This window comes from Bactrocera tryoni, chromosome 5, assembly GCF_016617805.1.
Source record: "Bactrocera tryoni isolate S06 chromosome 5, CSIRO_BtryS06_freeze2, whole genome shotgun sequence".
Lineage (NCBI taxonomy): Eukaryota > Metazoa > Arthropoda > Insecta > Diptera > Tephritidae > Bactrocera > Bactrocera tryoni.
The window spans coordinates 49,330,652-49,343,734 of NC_052503.1; the positions used below are offsets into that span (position 1 = coordinate 49,330,652).

At 35.1% G+C, this 13,083-nt stretch overlaps 1 protein-coding gene across 1 annotated transcript in view; it reads right to left on the reverse strand.

Moving 5' to 3' along the window:
* The window catches only part of LOC120777832 (G protein alpha i subunit), a 33,567-nt gene that overhangs the window by 19,666 nt on the left and 818 nt on the right, over positions 1-13,083 (reverse strand). The window lies entirely within an intron of this gene.

A 13,083-nucleotide genomic window follows, 5' to 3' on the forward strand; every position in this document is an offset into this window, starting at 1 on the left:
TTTCCAATATGATACCGAAACGAAACGCCAGAGTGCTGAATGGAAGGCACCGGACGAGCCGAAACCCAAAAAATCGCGCATGGAGAAGTCAAAAGTGAAGACAATGCTGATTTGTTTTTATGATTTCAAGGGTATTGTCCACAAACGTGAATGCGGTATTCTACTTTGGAGTTTTGAAGTTTTTGCGCCGTATTTGACTTGTTCGGTCCGAATATCGCGAAGATGAAAGTTGGCGTTTGTTGCACGATAATGCGCCGTCTCATCGATTGACGCTTGTGACCGATTATTTGACCAAAAATCACATTTTAACCATTAACCACTCCCCGTATTCACCTTATATGGCACCGGGCGACTTCTTCCTTTTCGAAAAAATGCAAAGGCTTGCACAAAATAAATTGATTTTGCCGAAAAAACCATTTGTTCTGTTTTTTTTTAAGTCCTGTATGCCTTATCTACCTATGTATCTCGATTAGTTTAAGGTAGCACAAATGATCGTTAGGAGAATTTGAGAATTATACTCTGCGCATGTTATATTGATGATGTACCATATAGTAAGTACAAACATACATGTATAGACTCCAATTATAAATTGTTATATATTAATTAAGTAAAAGCAATAGCTAACCTAACCTCAGTGAATTAAAAATGAGTGAGTAATTTCACTTTCCAGCGAAGGCGACTATTTGTGCGGTGACAATGTTGACTGGGCTGATTGTAAATAGCAGCGGCGGCACGTCGTCGGCACATAAACTAATTTCTTTTGTACTTACAAACTGAATATAAATAAACGTAAATATAAGAAAGTTAATTTTAGAAAAGTTTAAAAGCACACGTCTCAACAAAATTAATATTATACACTACGCACATATGTACATACATACATACATATGTATGTATGTACCTTGCAGTACATAACATTTTCATAAAAATTCTAGATCCATAAATTTTGTTCGTTTCAAAAGCGTGTGGCACCAGCTGTTACCGACTTACTCATTTATGTCAAAGTGGTGATTTCCATTTAATTCGCGCTTTTATTTGTTATTACAACAAAAAATTTAAACAATGCCAAACTCTTATCAATACTCAAGTATATTCCCTGAGCGTCATTCATTTATGTACACATCCATTTGCATGTATGTATGTGTGTGCATATATCCGTGTATTTCTTATCTATATTGACATTGCTCTCTCCTCTGCCTTCGACTGGCTGGCTTGTTTTGCCAAGACAACTGAGCAAATAAGCACATTGAATTGCTCTATAGATACTCATACATATTATAAGGGGCATAAAAATATACAAATGTACATATATACTACATACGTATGTATATAGTACATATACATACTTACATGCAGTGTTGATTAAATCGCTTAGTTCGAAATGCATTAAATCAAAGCACGCAATCAGACTTCAATTTTCTGCTGATTACTCAACAATGCTTAGATTATATATGTAAGTATGTACATAAGTATGAATAAAATATAGATGTACTTAAATAAGATATGTAATCATATATGCATATCCCCTTATGTATATAGCTGTGTGTTGGCTAAACTTCTTCATTTTAATGTGACCCGACAAATTGAGTTTTGAGCGGCTCTTTTGATCTCAAAAAAATTCTTGCCATCAAAAGAACTAGTCTCATTTTCAAGGGATCCGCAGCAAAAAAGAAAACACTGTTTGCTATTAATAGATGAAAAGTTTCAACTGTCCGACTAAAAAGATCTGTCGATTTTGTAAACCAAATCTTAAAAATGATCGGTTGATGGGCAAAATGCTAGAAAAACCCAATCGTGGTACATCAAAAGCTGTTTATGACGTACATATAAACACGAACAACCTCTTTATACGAACCCGATATTAAACAGATGTTTTGGGGTTCCAAGATAAGACCATAAAACTTATTCACTTGTCAACCACGATAAAGCAATGAATGACTGTTTAAGTATAAAAGGTCATATAGCAAAATGATTCTTTTTCGGTCAAAAGACCTGACATAAAATATAGATTTGGCGCTAAACGATTTTTTCATCAATCCCCCAGAAATAGTTCTCAACTCCAGGGAAAATATTTTCTAAACTATTATTGTTGTTGTAGCAGCAGAAAATTTCCCTGAAGGGACATCGTGGAAAGTTGCCAAGTTCGCAGTACTTGGCTGGCTAAAAATCCGGGTTCGTTCCGGTTAGTTAGATCCGACTGTGATGGGAACAGATGGGAACGACTAAGCAAAGTTTTCTGATAACGGCGATGACGACAAAAAAAGTGGCTTCTTGAGGAGAAACGGATGTGTGCAATATTTCAGTTCAATATCTCAAAAACTGAGGGACTAACTGAAGCATACATGCTTAAGTATATACACATATGGTCAGACGAACATTGCTAAACCGACTCAGCTCAGCTCGTCAAGCTGATCATTTATGCATGTTCGCTGTTAGGGTATCCGACATTTTTTCTGGGTGTTACAAACTTCGAGGCAAACTCGGTTTAGGGTTTAATAAAATAATTGTCTAGGCGAATATAATGGCTGGAATTTAAATAAAAATTAGTGGTCAAAAGTCTAAATGGTTATGTATATATGTATAAATGATCAGGATGACGAGACGAGTTGAAATCCGGGTGACTGTCTGTCTGACCGTCCATGCAAGCTGTAACTTGAGTAAAAATTGCGATATTTTGATGAAACTTGGTATGCGCGTCCCTTAGTAAACAAAAGTGCGAGTTCGTGGATAGGCGTTATCGGATCACTGCCACTATAAAGTGCCATAAATAAGGACTAAATAAAGATATAACACTCTAAATTGGCACAAGGGGGCAAACAATTTTTAAAAAGTAGTTCCGCCCTCCAACAAGTTTAATGTAAATATCTCCTAAACCACTAAAGCTACAACAATCAAATTCCTCTAGCGCAAAAACTGTATCATGAAATAGGAAGATAACCCCACTCAATCTCCATATAACGGTACTGTTTAAAACTACTAAAAGCGCAATAAATCCATAACTATTAACTATTACACAGGAGACAATAAATTTTACATCCGAGATTGTATGAGGGGACTTTATGGAAGGTGGGGTGAAAATTGGACAATGAGAGTAGCACTGTTCACTTTTTGGTGAAATCACATAACTTACGACCCGACCGACCGATTTCGACTAAATTTAGTACATGTCATTCTTTTCGTTTTCCTATGTCACGGTGGGGAAATCGGACTACAACCACGCCTACTTCTCGTATAACACAATTTTAAATTCCATTTGATTCTTTCACTTTCCAGAACACAAATCAAGAAATAATTAATATAACGGGATGAAATTTTGTAAAAAAGTATGACCGAAAATTGCCTAAATCCAATCAAAACTGTTCAAGCCTCTGGGTACTGAACATATGGACCAAAGTTATTATAGTTGCGAAAACTTGACATAACCCTCTTATAACTAATAGCAGGATTTACGAACTGACTTTACTCCATATGATTGGTGAAATTAATCCTGGAAACATTTTTTTTAATATGTGACATGATAATAGTTAATAGATAAAATCGATTCGATACTACTCCAACTCCCATATACTACATATTGCGTAGTCGAAAAAACCTTTTCGTATTTCTAATCAAACTTCAACTTATTTTTTTATATTTATACTAGTAAATAAATAAACAAATATGCATATGCATGCATATGTGGTCGACCACTTTTTGCCATTTTTCAACTCACGGCAGCATCCAGTCAAAAATTAATTTTTTTAATTGCTATTGGTTAACTGATCCATTCGAAGTTGAGAGCCACACCTGGGGTCACAGCTAATAAGGAATTTTTTTGTTAACTATCTATCTACTTATGAATTGTATTAGAATTTTAGGGTTAGTACATATTTAAGGAATCCACCCACAATCCATCAATCTCTGCCAACGCAATGAAAACGGATCCTCCACTGTGATTCCGGCCCTTATTACGGTTTTTGAAACAACTGCATTTTAGTTGAAATAGTTTTGAAATTCGGTATTATGGTTTTCAACTTAACTCATCAAACAAAAAATCGCTTGAAGTGCTGTCAAGCTTCAACTTTTTGTTTTTAGTATTACAGTTTTCAACACTATGCCAATTAGATTGACTAGAATATCAAAAATGTTTATAGAATTTATGTATTGGGTAGTCGAAAAAGTCTTTTTTGCCAATTAGATTGACTAGAATATCAAAAATGTTTATAGAATTTATATATTGGGTAGTCGAAAAAGTAGTTCGTATTTCGTCTAAATAAATAAACAATTATGTACCATTTTTTTTCATTTTTTTTGCCATTTTTCCCGCTAGAGACATTATTCCATCTGTGTAAAACTTTCATCATTTCCAGAACAGAAGCGAGCGAACCATTGTTGTGCAAAACGAGCTGATACAGCATCGTCTCCGTAAACTTCACAAATTTCATTGGTGGCTTGCGTGGCATTATTCACTTTTTTATCCAAAAATTTCAAAACATAGCAAATTTTTTCATTATTTTCACTCTTTTTTGAACAGCTGTAACTTTTTTTCAACTTCCCTGAATTAAATTTTTGGTTAAATGAAGCTTAAAAACTCACCTTTCCAACACTATATGGTATGACACAATGTGATTGGTAGCAATGGAAATATACGACTGCAACGACACTATTGACAAAATACGAAAGACTTTTTCGACTTTTTTGATTTTCATTTTTCTAGCAAACCTTATGTCGAATATGTCGGTCAGTGTATCAGTTATACTATATGGTATACTATGTATACCTCTGGTTGACATTTTAGGTCTCAAAATATTTCGAGGCTTTGATTCCTGCAAGTTGCAAGAAATGTTCGGTTTCACCCGAACTTAGCCCTTCTTTACTTGTTTGTTTCGACTCTGTGCAGCTCTAAACTAACCTATATAATTTTTCATATGTAATTATGTATTTATAAACATTTATATTTGTAAACTATGTATATACTATATATTCTTTATTTGAATATTAAATTGGCACTCAACCGACTTATTTTATATAAGACTTATACACACAAAACACACACATGCATAATTTTCATATTAACTCAACAAGTGGCCACCCTAAATAAATAATGCTCACTTAATACTTGCGGAGTGAGGGTGTTTTTGAGGCAGCACGTAGCGCATGAATAACGGAATTTATGTTTGTTGCACATAAACAAAAACAAACCAGAAACAAAATAGCAAAAAACGACGACTTCCTCGTGCAACAATTGCGAAAATTCAAATAAATTGAGGCTAAATTATATGAGTTTGTATGCAGAGAATGAAGAAGTGAACATTGTGGACCACAATACGAAAATTTAATTCAATAGAGGAAAATAAAACTCAGCAGTGCAACAACACGGCGGTGCGGTTATGAAAGTGGACACCCTTTTAGAAAAAAAAAAACACGAAAAAAAAAGTTAACTTCGGCTGCACCGAAGCTAAAATACCCTTCACAGGTTCATTTTGATAGCATAATAGGTTATAAAAAGATCTTTTTCTTAATTAAGATCGGTCAGTTATATGACAGCTACATATTACTATATGCTGTGGTCAGATCTAAGCAATATGTACGGATTGTGGCAATGGCTTTGATAATCATCATTGTCAAATAAAACAAATAAAAGAAGTTTTCATATAAGGACTTGAGTTTCATCGGTCAATTGCGTGGCGGGACTAATTCGCATTATACAGACGGACCGACAGACATGACTAAATCGACTCAGCTGGTTACGCTGACACCCTTTTCAGGGTGTAATAACTGCAATGAAATTGAATTCATTAAAACTGCAAGTTAAAAATAATTATTCGTTCGGCAATTCAGAGATATTTTAGACATTTTATAAATGAATTGTATTTAAAAACTTTTTTGTTGTATGCCATGAAGTAAGATTAAATGGTATCCCAAAGGCGCTGGTCGGCGAGAATGTGCTGTGAGTGAGTATGTGGAATTTTAGAAGCATGAAGTCATCCACAAAGTACCACTGTAACTGTAATGCACTTATATATATACTTGTACATACACTTACTGACATACATACATATAAACATATTCACTTATGTGCAACATCCGAGTGGAGATCAGTAATTTCATTTACAAACACCCGACACAATGCAAAAATTATGTTTGTGTGGGAGACATCTATATACATACATATGTACATAGTTTATAGTATATTTATGTATGTGGGTAAAAACAGCGAATTAAAATGGCAATTCATTCCAAAACAAAGGGAAATACATCACCGATATGTATGTATGTCTATGTGTTAGTTTATTCCAAAGCAGGCCTGACATTCAACGCTGTCAAGCAAAAGCTTTGCGGCATTTACGCTTTGAGGTCGACATCTACAACAACAATAACAACAAGCAAAATTGTGATGCATACATGTATGGACATATGTATGTAAGTATGTATTTGTAGGTAAATTGGTTGATCTGCTGGTGTGGCGCATTTTCATTTAATGTCAATTTATGTGTTGTGACGACTGTGTCAGCGACAATGAAGCTGCTTAAAAAACAATAATAATAAAAACAATAGCACTTCAAATAGACAAATTAAATTCGTTTATTTGTGCTCGCCCTTAAATATGTATGTATGTACAACATAAGAATACGCGAAGACACGTAATATTCCAGAAGACTGACCAATGTTTTCGGTCGACTTAATACTTAATTTAATGACGCGCCAAATCTGCAATAAACTTCATACGATGGGACATCTCGATTGTAGATGGATTAAAGCAAGCTTGCTCTGCAGATAAAATTTGGACTCCGTAGACGAATCAGAATGATTTCGAGAAATTATAAGTTCTTAGGTTTATTCCTTAACACTTCATTTTCCAAAATCGTAAATCTGATCTAAAGAAAAAGGATATATAAACAAAGAAAAATTTTAAAAAGCACCCAAATGGATTCTGTAACGCATTCTTTCTCGCCCCATATAAAAAAAGAAAAAAGTCCTATAAGTTCCTAGACTCAAGGCGCGAAGACGTTATCGGCGCAAGAGAGGCATACTTTTGCAGATGACTACTATGTAAGTGACAAAAGACTGGTTATTAAAAGTGTACGAGAAAGATTAGGCAGTTGGCATCTAAGAAGACTGCATGAGTCATATTCTGCGTGATAAAGTTGTCAGAAAAAGCAAAGACTTTCCTATCAGTAAGCGAGGAGAGTGTTCTTGTTCTCTTTCTATCACATTTGAAAAAGTTACTCTCTGGGGCGAATTTTCGAGTCGAGTTACGGGTCATCGCAGCCATGAAGGCCTACTTTACCAGAAGACATATTTTTCAGATGACTTAGTAAATCAAGTCTTTAGCTCGTTAGAAACCTACGATGAGAAATAAGTTGGTATTTTTAAAAATTTTTCTTTTTTCTTTTGGAAGTTAAGTACTTATCACCCCTTCCTTATATAATCAGACAAGAAGATTGTGAGAACTGCATCGTTATAGCCAAGCTGCGCTTCAATATGCCCAACCGGCGAAGCTTCATATTTAGATAAGGGTCAAGAATATTCAAGAAACTTTGCAAAAAACTAAAATACCAATTAAAAAAAAAATTAACCTAAAAGTGTTTATAAGCCCAAACCTATCCGTAATCTTCAAACTTATAATTGTTGTCTAAGTAATTTAATGTAAGCTCTAACTTTATGGAGAAAAACTAGATGACAGAGAATAGATAGATCGGACTGTTTTACTATGAATATATGAACTTAACTCAAGGCTCTTTCCCATTTCTAAGCTCGGTCAAAATTTGTTTCATAAATTTTAATTCATTTATGGTAATTGGTTATGTTAAAACACATTTTATAGAAATATACTTACATATGTTATTATTGAAAAAATAAATATTTTTGGATTTATCGATTAAATTTGACTTGGATCTGGGCTGGCCCATTTAAACTGCGCGCGCAAAAGGAATCCGATACATTTTTTTCATTGATCGTGAAGTAATCGAAGACTTGTCATCCACCACCTCTGTTAATGATGACAATATCGAAAAAGTTAAAGAAACTGTGTGTGTTTGGTAAATATTTGGGGTATGATGCGTATCAGTGCTAGACTCGTACCTAAATACCTGTATCTTTTACAAAAACAATATCGTGTAGAGGAACTAAAGACCCTACATCTACCAAACTTATCATTACTGTTGTCGAAACGTGGGTTCATGAATATGACCTCAAAACTGTCCAGACGAGGCTTATAACAAGTCTATGGCAAATTTGATGAATTATTGGAATGCTGTTTTGATCTATTTTGAATGCGATAAGAAAGTTTTTAAAGTGAATATGTTTATTTTTTTGTCAGTTCAGATCAAATTTGATCAGCTGGTATTATAAATATTTTCACCAAACAAACATGTGCGATAGAAAAACAAATTGTTTAAAAAGTGGCCCACAAAGTCAAATTGCATAATATAGTAAGCAATATAATTCGATTTCACAATAAATGAAATACTATACATATAATACAAAGTACGTACATACAAAGACAACAACTGAACTTACTTATAAGGTTCATATTTCCTCGCGAGTTACTTATGCTGTTGCTTATATTGCATTTTTACCGTACTAAATACAAGCCAAGTATATATATACATACATACACACTTATATACTTACATACATACATATGTAGCTGCATAAGATATTTACATAAAAAGTCGTTTACCTAGTCGTTGGTACGGTGTAATTTGTGTTCGTAATTAGCCACATACACGGCAAGCCAAATCTCAGCTGTATTTATTTCAAAGTAATCCATTGTTGGGCTGGTACCTCAAAGCAAAAAAAGCAACAAAACAACAGAAGAAAAACTGTAATAATTAAATAGTCAACCAAACTTCTACGCTTTACTATCTAATCTCCCCTTGAACCATTTTGAGGTCAATGAAATTAAAGCGGAGTTGGTAAACTCCTGACAAGATCAAAAGTTTGTCACGCTGACACCTTCTGCACTGAAAATTTCATAATTCATTTTCGCCTATAAAAAGTACCCGAAGGCGTCACAATAAAAAACAGCCGCCGAATCAGCATTTACTTAAGATTTATCTTGGCAACAATAAAACAACAATGGTGAGAGATGAAAGCGACGGCGGCCGCGTTTTTCGCTAGTAAATGTATGAGCTTGCATTTGAGTCATACTAATGACGTTCTCGAGGGGATATTTCGGCGGCTGTAGGGAATGCAAAACAAAACAGAATACAGCTTATGATGTGCGTGGCGTGTGTGTGGGTGTGTGCTTGTACTTTACGGCTAAAGGTATTCTTCTGCTTATGACCAGTTAGTGACGCATTCCAAGATTAAAAGCTATTTCATTTGCACAAACAGTTTACCTGGCCTCCTCGAGTACTCTTAAAGCTGAGAAATTGGAACCTGCATATACATGTATACATACATATGTATATGCATGTGTGTTGGTAAATATGCAATAAATCTTGTAGAAATATTAAATTTGTTTTGTTTTCTATTGTTTTTGCTGGTTGGCAATGAAATATTTAATTGTCGTTGTTTATCTTATAGATTAACTTTTCTCTAGAGAAGACATAAAAAAACAAGTGAAGTTTACTTGTACGTTTCTACAGTGTTGTAAAAAATAATAGAGATACTTTGCTAGACAGTTTGCACGCGGTTTCTTAAAATTTTTTAACATTTTATTGTTCAGTTTGTATGGTAGCCATCAAAGCATTATTAATCTTAAGGTATGACGGGACTTAAAATATCAGCACTGAAGAAAGAGCTACGGCACTTTTGCTGGCGCATTTCACGGTAACAATTTGGAAAGACCAGTGTCTATCCGTACTCGAACATAAGCCATCCCGTGCTTAGATTGGTTAATCGCAAGACAACTGTTTACTGCGGACTCAATCAGGTGGGTTAGGGCTTCGTTCGCGAATTAAAGTTTCCAGCACTTTTACAACATGGAGAGCAGGTTCTACTGCCACACATATCCCTGAACCATGGAGGGACGAAAGCGATCTTTATACCCAAGGTAGGCAGGAAGGACGAAATTCTTCAGGCCAATTAGTCTGATCTTCTTCTTACTAAAATGTAAGGATCGTGGATTATGAAATAAGGTCGAAGACGCTGAAAAGTTCACCGCTGCATGCCAACCAGCATGCTTACAGAACAGACAGATCAGCTAATACTGCTCTGTACCAGTTAAACTCGAAGATACTGGAAAGAGGGGAAGTAATGGTGTGCGCCTTCCTAGAAATCGAAGGTGCTTTTGACAATACGTCTCATGGGAGCGTAGCCAGAGTACTGAAGAAAAGGAATGAAGCAGCACCGATGCGTAGATGGATAGAGGCCGTACTGCACACCAGAATAGCTGAAACCACGATAGGGCATATTAGGATTTGTCTCGGCACTGAAAGAGGCTGCCAACAGGGTGTAATGCTATCCCCCCTGTTATGAATCCTTGTCGAGGACGACCTACTTGTTCAGTTAATCAAACTCTCCATACATATGAGAAGTTTTCCGAGCATATAGTATTTCAAGCAGAGGTCTTTGCCATAAATCGGTGCGTAGAAATAGACTTCTAACGCAACGTATGTATAGCCATACTTACCTATAGTCAAGCGTCACTTAAAGCGATCTGTGTCCACGAGATCACATCGCCACTGGTGCAAGTGTGGCTGAATCCTTGTATGAGATCGCCGTATTGACTTGTGCTATAATTATAAATTTTGACTTGATCGGCTTATTGTCAATAGAAGGCATATGTAAGTAGATCGAAAGCAGAAAACATGACAGAATCGAAGAATCTATACAAGTTTAAACATTATTTTATAAATGCATTATTTCTTCCTATATATGTATGTATGTATGTACATATATATCGTATATTAAAGTATGAAACAAGTTCCGTTCGTTCTCCTCGAATGGAATTTACATGTATGTATATCATAATAAAATGTATGTATATATTTTGCTCGTTTCTCCACTTTTCACAACAGTGTAGCTCCACTAATAACAAAGTACACACTCGAGTTTGTATTGGTGTAGTTATGTATTTCTATTTGAAGCGTGTGAACAGCTTTTTATAGTGCATTGTGTTTGAGAAATAACCAGCTGTTGCTTTTTTATTTGATCATCATTCACAAAACACAGCTGAGGTCAAAGTTGACGGTTGTATATACTTAATTACTGTTACAAATGTATATAAAGCATGGAAGAGAAAAACAGGTGAATTGTTAAACGATGTGAAATTTAATTGCAGAAGAAGGTACAGGTTGACAAAACTACGTTTGGAAAGAAATGAAAAGTGTATTTATTGGAGTGCTTTCCTTGAGTTGTCTTACTCATAGATATACATACTTATATTTATGTATACATAAGATATTGTAATTGTAACAGGAGTAGAAAAAAATAGTAGAATTTAAGGCGCACACCTGCAGGAAAAGTTATTTGTCACCGAAGTCATCTTACCCTAAGAGGCCAACCAAACAGATTCGGGCTATTAAGAAGGAGGTTTTAGATGAATACACGCACAAACAAGTAGGTCGGGTTATTCGAGATTTCTTTGCATATATCGCGGTCATCCAAGAATGAATTAGCCTGCTACAATATCCAGAACGAAGCTGCGCAACGGTCACTCTGGATAGTCGTGGCAACTCGAGCTCTTCGTCTGCCATCTTAAGTTATTTTTTAGTTTTTCGTATTCCACGGTCCAATTTGAAGGTGCGAGGAGTTTAATCCAAGATGTCATACATAATGTTATTGCGCATAGGTGACGACCGTCGACGATAACCGGATTTTTTTTTTGTACGATATAACCATGTTTGGTTCTTTTTTTATTTATACAGATTCCATTTAATAACCTAATGAGAAGTAGGCTGCGATTTAGCATCCCCCGATTTCGGGGTTAAAATGGGTATGTACGGATATAGGAGGCAATATGCAAATATCTTAAAAACCATAAGTCGGCGGCAACTATATATGTACATATATATTTTCTTGATCTGAAGGACCTCCTCTTGCTATTCTAAAATTTACCCAAGAAATATTTAGCAACGAGTTTCCCCCCGCCTGCATAAAATTCCATTTTATCTCTAACATAAGTATGTACATACATATGTATGTATATGTATGTACATATTTTCTAAAAATTTCCTATTCATCATCTCAACATCTGGCTAATTATGTGCTTACTAATCTTATCCGGAAACAGTTTGATATAATTGTTTACTATTCAACAGTTATTTATAGTAAAGTCAAGCCTTTTAATTTAGCAAAGCAAATGTCATGAATGTGTACATGTTTATGACGGTTTTAGTAGGCTTGAGAGGTTTATTGTTTATAATTATGCGTGATTTACGTGACATTTTAATTGTTTAATTCTTTTGAAGTTATATTCTTTAACACAGATAAGAAATACTGATACAGAGAAGTGTGATTATTATAAAATCTGGCTTTCAATTTTATATGTAAATAATTATGAGATCTTGATAAATAAAAATAATAATGATTTCAAAAAGTCATCAAGCAAATAAAAGCGACCAAAGCACTTCTTGGCATTTTTTTAGGGTCAAGGACCCACTCTTGTCGCCGGGTATGCACTAAATTTCAAACTACATTGTATCGAATTACAGCGGTACATTTACGTACCGACACATGTACGTATGTAGGTACATATGTATGTACATATGTCGGTAGCAACGTGCTAACAACACTGGCAATGCATAATTTTATGATGTCTGCTGTACTATGCATACGCAAGCGCAACGCTGCAAAATAAACGAAAAACAATTAAAACGGCTATGAGGCCGAGACACAATATTTTCACCACACACACCTTTTTCACACAGGTAGAAAATGTGTGAATCTCCCCACACACACTGCACAGCAAAAATAACAAGAAAAATACGTATATATGTAAAACTCTCCCCTCGCTTTCAACGGCACGACAATAGAGCAACAACAAATTATTGCAACAAAAACGTTCCCCTGCCGCCGGCGCGTCAATGTTAATTCTTTTGGACGTTTTACAATGTTTCGAAAATCCAAATAAGTACACACACTGTCAATAATTACTAAACATATTTCTTGGAATTGCGCAAGCACGGGCTTTTCAGGCATTTTATAATCAGC